This window comes from Coturnix japonica, chromosome 30 (genome assembly GCF_054131305.1).
Source record: "Coturnix japonica strain WE chromosome 30, WE-NBRP24, whole genome shotgun sequence".
Taxonomy (NCBI): Eukaryota; Metazoa; Chordata; class Aves; order Galliformes; family Phasianidae; genus Coturnix; species Coturnix japonica.
The window spans coordinates 220,819-230,111 of NC_140692.1; the positions used below are offsets into that span (position 1 = coordinate 220,819).

Sequence of the window (9,293 nt, forward strand, 5' to 3'; positions counted from 1 at the left end):
CAGTATTCCACATCATAACATAATGTCATGTATGGATACTTCTCTTGAATGTGCAGTCCACAGAAGAAGACTACATATCCCAGAGAGCAACAGGAGTAACAATAAGTTACGGGACCAGGACTGTATATAATCTCGTTTTCAGGCTGGAGTGCCCTCCTTCTTCTTTCGAACTTTTCGGAGAGTGGGATGCGTTCCAGCCGTGTCGCCTAGAGTTCATAGTAGGACTCTCAGTTTTCGGGGACTCTCTCTCTCTGTTTCGTTCGATTTGTTAGCCTCAGTTATATTATATTGTGTTATCTTGTATTTCGATATCATATTTAGTAAAATAAGTTTTTCCTCCTTAGATTGTTGCTGTTTTATCCCACTCGCCTTTTCCCCCTACTTACCAGGCCCCGGGGGGGGCCCACGGGGTGGCTTCCCGTGTCACGGGCATAGGTAGATCTAAGTAACCCGTGACACCTATTAGTCTTGCATTTCCCTTTCACTTCTGCTTTTCCCTTTTACTCTTTTCCCTTTCACTGCTGCTTTTCCCTTTTAGTCTTGCTTTTCCCTTTCACTGCTGCTTTTCCCTTTTACTCTTTTCACTTTCACTGCTGCTTTTCCCTTTTAGTCTTGCTTTTCCCTTTCACTGCTGCTTTTCCCTTTTAGTCTTTTCCCTTTCACTGCTGCTTTTCCTTTTTAGTCTTGCTTTTCCCTTTTAGTCTTGCTTTTCCCTTTTAGTCTTGCTATTCCCTTTCACTGCTGCTTTTCCCTTTTAGTCTTACTTTTCCCTTTTAGTCTTGCTTTTCCCTTTTAGTTTTGCTTTTCCCTATTAGTCTTGCTTTTCCCTTTCCCTGCTGCTTTTCCCTTTTAGTCTTGCTTTTCCCTTTTATTCTTGCTTTTCCCTTTCACTGCTGCTTTTCACTTTCCCTGCTGCTTTTCCCTTTTAGTCTTGCTTTTCCCTTTCACTGCTGGTTTTCCCTTTTAGTCTTGCTTTTCCCTTTTAGTCTTGCTTTTAACTTTTAGTCTTGCTAAAAACCCTTCTTAAGGCATCATCACCATCAAAGAAGAGGCCACCCCGCCGGCAGCAATAGAAGAGCCCATGGGGCAGCTGAGGAGGCGGGGGCCAGGCAGCACCTGGGACACACACTGGCCCCAACGGACCCTTGTCATCACCGTCCAATTCAACCTCAAATAGAAAACAGAAAGACTGCAAACAATAAATTAACATTGAAAACAATTGAAAAACAAAGTGTTGGTATTGAGTGTTGGTATTGGCATCGGCACAGCTGTTGACGCTTCCCCATCCTTGACGCTCTCTCCCCTTTTTCCTACTGCCGTGCAACTGCTGCCACTGTTGCATTCCAGACACGAACCCCACGGGCTTCAGAGAGGGCAATGGCAAACCTCTGCTCCTTTGGACCAACATCCACAGGCCGTGCTACAGCTGGGGTCAGCCAGCTGGAGCAGAACCACCAGTCCTGCTGGACACCAGGCTGAACCTGCAAGGAACCCACCCGGGCTGCCTTGCCGAACGCTGTCCTGGGCTGCGTGAGGCCAGGTGCCACCCGTGGGTGAAGGGCGGTTATCCCGCCCTCTGCTCAGCCCTGAGGAGGTCACAGCTGGAGCGCTGGGACCGCATCTGGGCTACCCAGCACAGGGGATAACAACACGCTTCTTCCCATTACGAGTGGACCATTCGGTTCTACCACTCCAGATCCGCAGCCCATCCCTGTACAACCGCTCTTAAGTAGGGACCTATACACTTCCTTCTTTGCAGGCATTTGAAATGTCTCTACAGAAGACAAAACCAGACAAAAATCTTTCCGTGCCTATTCACACCACGTTCCTAAGACAACACAGCTGGTTCTTAAACACGGTAGTACGTACCCTTGGTTTACTGCACAGCTGGTGAACAGAAAGTTCTCCAGCCTCACTACGGAATAAAGAACTCCACCATCATTCCCATGCTCCCTATGAAGCATACTGAGCTCCAACACTCACTCAGTCCCTCACTCAATCTTCCCCCTGCTAATGTTCTTCCATCTAATTCCACCTCACATCACAACACAAGCTGTCACAGCCTGGTGTACAGTCTCATCAAAGGGAACGCTGCTTGTTTGCCATCAGAATTCATTAAAAAATGAAACAATTCAACAACCAACAACCACTACTTCTCATATTACCTACAGGCAACAATGCCTGAAGAACTGGAGTGTCAGATGGCATGCAAAACATTACAAGTTGGCTCGTAGGAATGAAAGAATTTCATGAGAGAACGGGGTGTTGGTATTGATAACGGCACAGCTGTTGACGCTTCCCCATCCTTGACGCTCTCTCCCCTTTTGAATGCGGGCAATTTGAGTTGCTGTTTTTCTGTGTTTTCTTCTGTTGCTCTTTTAGCTTTTAACAGAGCTACGAGTTTTTTTCCCTGTTAAGGAGCTATCTCAGGTTTGCGATTCTGCACCTGCGAGCTTGACCTTGAAAGTCCAGGTGGACTGCCAATACTCCGGTATATTTTATAAACACTGCTGAGCTTTGTTTTCTTTTACTTTTTTTCCTCTCTATTGAAGAAAAAAAAAGGAAAAAAAAATGTTTTCTCTACTAAAATTTTTTTACCAGGGACTGTGTGCCATTGGTTCCTTTTTTGAGATGCTCCGAACATATTGGGTCATGTTTAAGCTAGCCACTTTTTCTTATGGAGCTATACAATTGTATAATGGATTGAAAGCATGGTTAGCAATGCTCACTTCGTATCTGCGTACAGCTCCAGAGGGAGCAACTAATGCAACTAATTATACAGAAATGGTGATTTTTAAGCGTGCTCCTCTTTCTTTCTATGAATCCTTTATGCAGTTTTTGAATGATCAGTGGGCCACACTATTAATCTCCCTGATCTTACTGTTGATTATTATAATAATCTCACTCAGTATCTGGATTTATAACATCCGGAGGAAGTCTTCCCTAGAACCAGAGAATACTGAGTGGCAGGGAGTGTGGAGAGGCTTTGAAGAGATTCTCAAAGGACAGACATCTTCAGTGTTATGGAGCTTCACTCCTGAACACTTGAAGAATCCTGAGAGTTTGATTGCATATTTGAGGCAGGAATGTTGTGGCTCAGGCAGATCTCAGGAGGCACAAATGATTTTGGGCCTAGCTAATGCTTATCGGGCCTTAGTCAATACCATTCCTGAGAGGGAAGTTTTTGAAGCTGAGAGAGAGAGTCTCAGGGCCGAGAAGGAGAGTCTTAGAGCTGAGGCAGAAAAACTTTGGACTGAGAAGGTAGAGAGCGAAAAAGCTTTTAAAGCTGCGAGAAAAGATCTGTACCAACGAGACTCAATCTGGTACGAGAAAGAGAATCTTAGAGCTGACGCAGAAAAACTTTGGGATGAGAAAAGCTCCCTGCAATCCCAACTCAACACTCTCCAGTCCGAGCACAGCGCCCTCCGGTCCGAGCACGACACTCTCCAGTCCGAGCACAGCGCCCTCCGGTCCGAGTACAACACTCTCCAGACTGAGCGCGATGCCCTCCTGACCGAGCACAATGCCCTCCTGACCGAGCACAATGCCCTCCAGACCGAGCACAATACTCTCCAGTCCAAGTATGACACCCTCCAGTCTGAGTGCGGCACCCTCCAGGCCAAGCACGATGCCTTCCAACCCAACTGCGATGCCCTCCGGTCCGAGCACAACACTCTTCAGTCTGTGCATAATGCCCTCCGGTCCGAGCATAACGCTCTTCAGACTGAGCACAATGCCCTCTGGACCGAGCACAATACTCTCCAGATTGAGCACAACGCTCTCCGGTCCGGGTACAATACTCTCCAGTCCAAGTATGACGCCCTCCAGTCTGAGTGCGGCACCCTCCAGCCTAAGCACGATGCCCTTCAACCCAATTGTGACACCCTCCAGACCGAGCACAACACTCTTCAGTCCGAGCATAATGCCCTCCAGTCCGAGCACAACGCTCTTCAGACTGAGCACAATGCCCTCCGGACCGAGCTCAACACTCTCCAGACTGAGCACACTGCCCTCCAGGCCGAGCATAACGTCCTCCGGTTCGGGTACAACACTCTCCAGTCCAACTACAACAGCCTCCAGACTGAGCTTGGTGCCGTCCAGTTTGAGCGGAACGCTTTCCGAGACCAGCTATGTGCCCTCCAGGGTGAGTTGAATGTATTTAACCAACTACCAGGGGCACATGTAGTCCAATTGGGCCAGCCACTGGGGGCGCATGTAGTCCAATCTGACCAGCCACCGGGGGCACATGTAGTCCAATTGGACCAACCATCGGGGACACCAGATACAATGTTGGTTGCCCCTGTAAGAGGGTGAAAGACAAAACAAGTTTCAACTCAGTTAGAGAAAATGCAGAAGGAGTTAGAAGAGCGGAGGGAGTTAGGAGAGCAGGACTCAGGAGACTCAGGTGACTCGGGAGAGCAGGGGGAGTCAGAAGACCAGAAGAAGTTGGAGGAGCAGAGGATGTTAGAGGGGTATAAGAAGAAGTTTGAGGAGCAGAAGAAGTTTGAGGAGCAGAAGAAGTTAGAGGAGCAGAGAAAGTTAGGAGAGAGGAAAAAGAAGGTGGGTTACCTGGAGGAAATAACACAAGCGTCAGGGTCAGAGTCAGAAGAGGAGCCAAAAGCTAGTTTTTCTTTACGAGAATTTCTCAAGTCCAAACTTATAGATGGGGCAGCCTCATCAACACAGTTGCCACCATCAACACCTGGGACTCTTGATAGAGCAAAAGGTGAGCAAAGTATTACGACCATTATTGATCGATCTTTTAAACTGAGTGAAATTCGAGATCTAAGAAAGGCTTACACACGTCAGCCAAAAGAAAATATGGTCACTTGGTTACTTCGCTGCTGGGACAATGGTGCCAACAGTGCGTGGCTCGATGGCAGTGAAGCTCGCCAACTGGGTAGCATTTCCAGGGACTCACGTGTGGACAGAGGTATTGGCACATGCCAAAATCGGTCCTACACCCTCTGGAAGCGGATGTTGATAGCGGTAAGAGATAGATTCCCCTTTAAACGGGACTTGGAGCCTGAGAGAAAGAAATGGACTGATATTGAGAAAGGTATCCAATTTTTGAGAGAAAATGCTCTGGTGGAAATGCTATACAGCCGCGAGTTCAATCGTAATGATCCAGACCAATTACATGATCCTGAAGCAGTCCGCGTTCCACGACAAATGTGGCGTGACTTTACAAAAGCAGCTCCAGAAAAGCATGCCAGTGCACTTGCATTAGTATATGGCAAAGGGGACAGGAAACCCTTTGTGAATGAACTAATTGGCAGACTTCAGGAACTTGAATTATTTATAAGCGCCACAGAAGTTAATCTGTATACTTCAGCCATTGTCAAAATTGTGGAAAGGTTAAACGAAGTGGAGGGAACACAAAATGATATTATTGACAAATTGGCTAATGTGCCTGATGTAGATGAATCCACGGTGGTACAAGATGATGGAAACCAGGATTTCCACAATCGCCTATTGAGGAAGCTAAACAACATGAGTTCCTCTCGACTTGTATCATCGAAAATCTCAACCATTAAAAAGAGACGTCCTCGTATTCAAGCAAATGACAATGATAAGACACCTCGTATTCAAGCAAAAGACGATAGGACTACACGTCTTGCCTTGTTGCGTTTCCTCTGTAGTCATGGGGAGGACATGAAGAAGTGGTGTAATTCATCCACCTCTGCACTTCAGGCACAAGTGAAAGAATTACAAGGTGAAACAACTACCAAGGTGAACTCTTCCAAGAAGGGGAGAGTTCCAGTTGCTGCAAGTCAACGAGGTAAACAATAGAGGGGCCCTGCCCCCAGCCAGGGGGGGGAAAGGGACAATAGAGTATACTGGACTGTGTGGATTAAGTGGCCTGGCACATCTCAACCACAGAAATATAAAGCCTTGGTGGACACTGGTGCACAATGCACCCTAATGCCCTCAAGTCACCAAGGGACACAACCAATATATATACATGGAGTGACTGGGGGTTCCCAAGAATTGACTATATTGGAGGCCGAAATAAGCCTCACTGGTAAAAACTGGCAGAGACACCCTATTGTGACTGGTCCAGAGGCTCCATGTATACTGGGAATCGATTACCTTAGGATGGGATATTTTAAGGATCCCAAGGGGTATCGATGGGCCTTTGGGATAGCTGCTGTTAACACAAACGGTGTTAAGCAGCTGTCAGCTTTACCTGGTCTGTCAGATCCTTCTGCTGTGGGGTAGCTCCAGGTAAAAGACCAAGAGGTACCAATTGCCACCAAAGTGGTTCACAGACGGCAGTACCGCACCAATAGGGACTCATTGCTCCCCATTCACAAGCTAATTCGCCAATTAGAAAATCAGGGAGTGATTAGCAAAACGCACTCGCCTTTTAACAGCCCCATATGGCCAGTGCGTAAAACCAGTGGGGAATGGAGGCTGACGGTAGATTACCGTGGCCTGAATGAAGTTACACCTCCATTAAGTGCTGTTGTACCAGACATGCTAGAACTCCAGTATGAATTGGAGTCAAAAGAAGCTAGGTGATATGCCACCACTGATATTGCTAATGTCTTCTTTTCCATCCCATTGGCTGCAAAATGTAGGCCACAGTTTGCTTTTACCTGGAGAGGTATTCAGTATACCTGGAACCGTTTACCCCAGGGGTGGAAGCACAGCCCAACAATTTGCCATGGATTAATCCGTGCGTGCACGCAGCTCCTGAGGACACTGAGCTGTATTTCTGGTTAAAATGCACAAAACAGCAACAGCCAACAAAGGTGGCTGCTGCCAGCTCACCTGACCAGCACCTCATGCTCTGTTGTTCTCTTTTAGCACAAACCATGCAGTACTAACACCACCAAAGCAGCAGTGCTGCTGTAAGCCCATGCTGCTCCTGGACCCCCCCTCTGCCTCACACCACAGGTCAGAAAGCAAAACTCAGAGGGGGAGCAGTGGAAATACAAACAGCAAATGCTCCCCATAAAGCTGCAATCCACCCAGCGGGCTGTTACCTCTCTGTTATTTTCATTACTTGGTATCAGCTGGGTTACAGATGGCTGCTCAGAGTTACCAGCTTCAAAAACTAGGTCAATGGTATCAGAGAGAGGAAGGAAACATAACGATCCTGGGCTTTACGAACCCAAACCATCCAAATAACAGCAGCCTAACAGAGAAGATGATTTCACTGAGAGTCCTCATTAACCCCAGGCCTGGCAGCTGCACTGCTGAGCGATCAGAGCAGTGAGAGGGGCAGAGGACCGTGCAGCTGCAGCTGCGCACTCAGTACCTTTTACCATTGCCCAGTAATTCCTATAGGAGTTAATCCTGCTGCGTAACCTTCCAGCAAACATAATCAGTAGCTCTCCAGCATTTCCTAAGACATAGTTAATTTTTTTGTTAGCAGGTTGGTTATGCACAAAAAGCAATACAAAGGGCACTACCACTGCTCTAATTCATACAGAAGTGCCCCGGATCAAAGACCAATGCTCCTGCACTCCTCCAGACCCCAGTTTCATACAACACATTCTGCAGCCAGGCTTCCCCTGCCCTCGTTCCCATGGGGATGGTTTCCCTATTCCAGCAGTACAGGCAGTTACAGCACACAGGGCTTCCAGCCGCAGCGTGGAGCAGAAGCAAACAGCTGTGTGCCAGGGAAGAGTGAGCACCAATACCAGTTACCTGAAATGTCGGTATTGAGGCCAAAGATTTGTGTTGTGAAAGCACAGCCACATTTACAGCCACAGAAACCTCCGCTGTGGGCTTTGACTGGGTCAGGTTATGGGATTTCTTCCCAGTAAATATGTAATTGTGGGTCTTTAGGTCAGAACAATCAAATCATATTTGAAGGACTCATTACAACAACGTTTAGCTGAACAAGTTTCCCAATTGAAAGCAAGTTGTAAGCATGTTTAAATGCTACACATCCAGTGCCCAATCTCTTTGAACCTATGGAGAAGAATTCTTGGGGAGCACCAAACATTGTATCACCCCAAGCAGGGACAGTTTAGTGTCTTAACCAAAGGGCTGCAGCAGCCTAGATAGGCATACAATGGGCTCAATGATACCGTTTAATATTTTATTAAATTAAGTGAACTTCCTTGGGTACAGCTGTCACACACCACCAGAGACCCCTGAGCCACAGCCTGGAAGCAGCTCCAGTCACTGAAGTGCAAACCATACCAATGGAAATAGCAGACACCTCGCTGCTGTCAGGGGCTGGATTGAAGAAGATAGTAATTAACATCCCCTAAAGTAAAACACATTCAGTTTTTCGCTACATTTATGACCTCTTCCTAATGTCTAAACCTCATTTTAATAAGATTATGCTGAACACGGTATACATCTATTGAATAATCTGTATATGTTTTACCCTTTTGTTGTACCCTTTTTAACACAGCTCATCCCGTGCAAATACCTCAATATCTTATTTGTGCAGAGAAGCAATGGATAAGGAGCTCATGGGACATTCTGTCCAACAAAAGCATTGCTGCTCACAACTACTGTGCTTTCTTTTTTCACAGGTAATTACTGAGCCGGAATGTAAACGAAGCTTGTCACTACATTTAAAGAAACACTTGGAGATTGCACAGTGGCAGCACTGAGAAGCAGTGCAGGATGCTGCTCCATCGCTCCCAGGCAATCGTGGCCCATTTGTTTCTCTCACAGGCACCACAGAATGTGAGAGAAGTAAACAGAGAAGGACACCAGGGTCCCTCTGGGACAGGATCCCCATAGAACAGCCCCCCAGCTGCTGCCTGTTCTGCCATCAGGACACGCTCCTCCCCTGCATTAGAGAAATGAAGAAATGAGGGGCTCAGGGGTGTCAGTATGGTCACAGACAGTGGCAGGCATGCTGCTTTCTCTTGCAACACTCAAAAACAATGGTGTCTTTGTTGTGGGGAGGCTAAATAAATAATGCAGCTAGCAGATGACATAAAGAAAAGGAGCATTACCTGATTAAGTTCCAAATGTTGGCTGGGGCAGCTCCGCCACCCTCACAGGTAAACAAACAGCCGTGTGAGCTGGCAGCTTGCTGTTCTTTAGGGCAAAAAGTGCCCAGGGTGCATAGAGAGACACGACATGAAGATTCTTGGGTATTAAGTACCGTTTAGCACTGGATGACGTCTGATAACATGTATTTATTGTTATTATGCTTTAATTTACTGCACTGGAATGGATGAGTACATGAACCCAGTAGGAGTGGAACCAATGGCCCTTGGACATGGCTTCTGAAGAAAACCCAGCCATCATGCAAGGCAGCTCGAGCACATTTCCAGAAGTAAAAGTTCTATTATTCTACCAACCAAACTCTA

The 9,293-nt window shown here is 47.0% G+C and overlaps 1 long non-coding RNA gene across 1 annotated transcript in view; it reads left to right on the plus strand.

Annotated features, from left to right (window-relative positions):
- The window catches only part of LOC146755725 (uncharacterized), a 62,273-nt gene extending 61,042 nt beyond the window's left edge, over window positions 1-1,231 (plus strand). The window contains exon 4 of the long non-coding RNA XR_014937929.1: window positions 57-1,231. This is a non-coding gene — a long non-coding RNA (uncharacterized LOC146755725). The remainder of the gene's footprint in view (window positions 1-56) is intronic.
- Window positions 1,232-9,293: the final 8,062 nt, after the last annotated feature.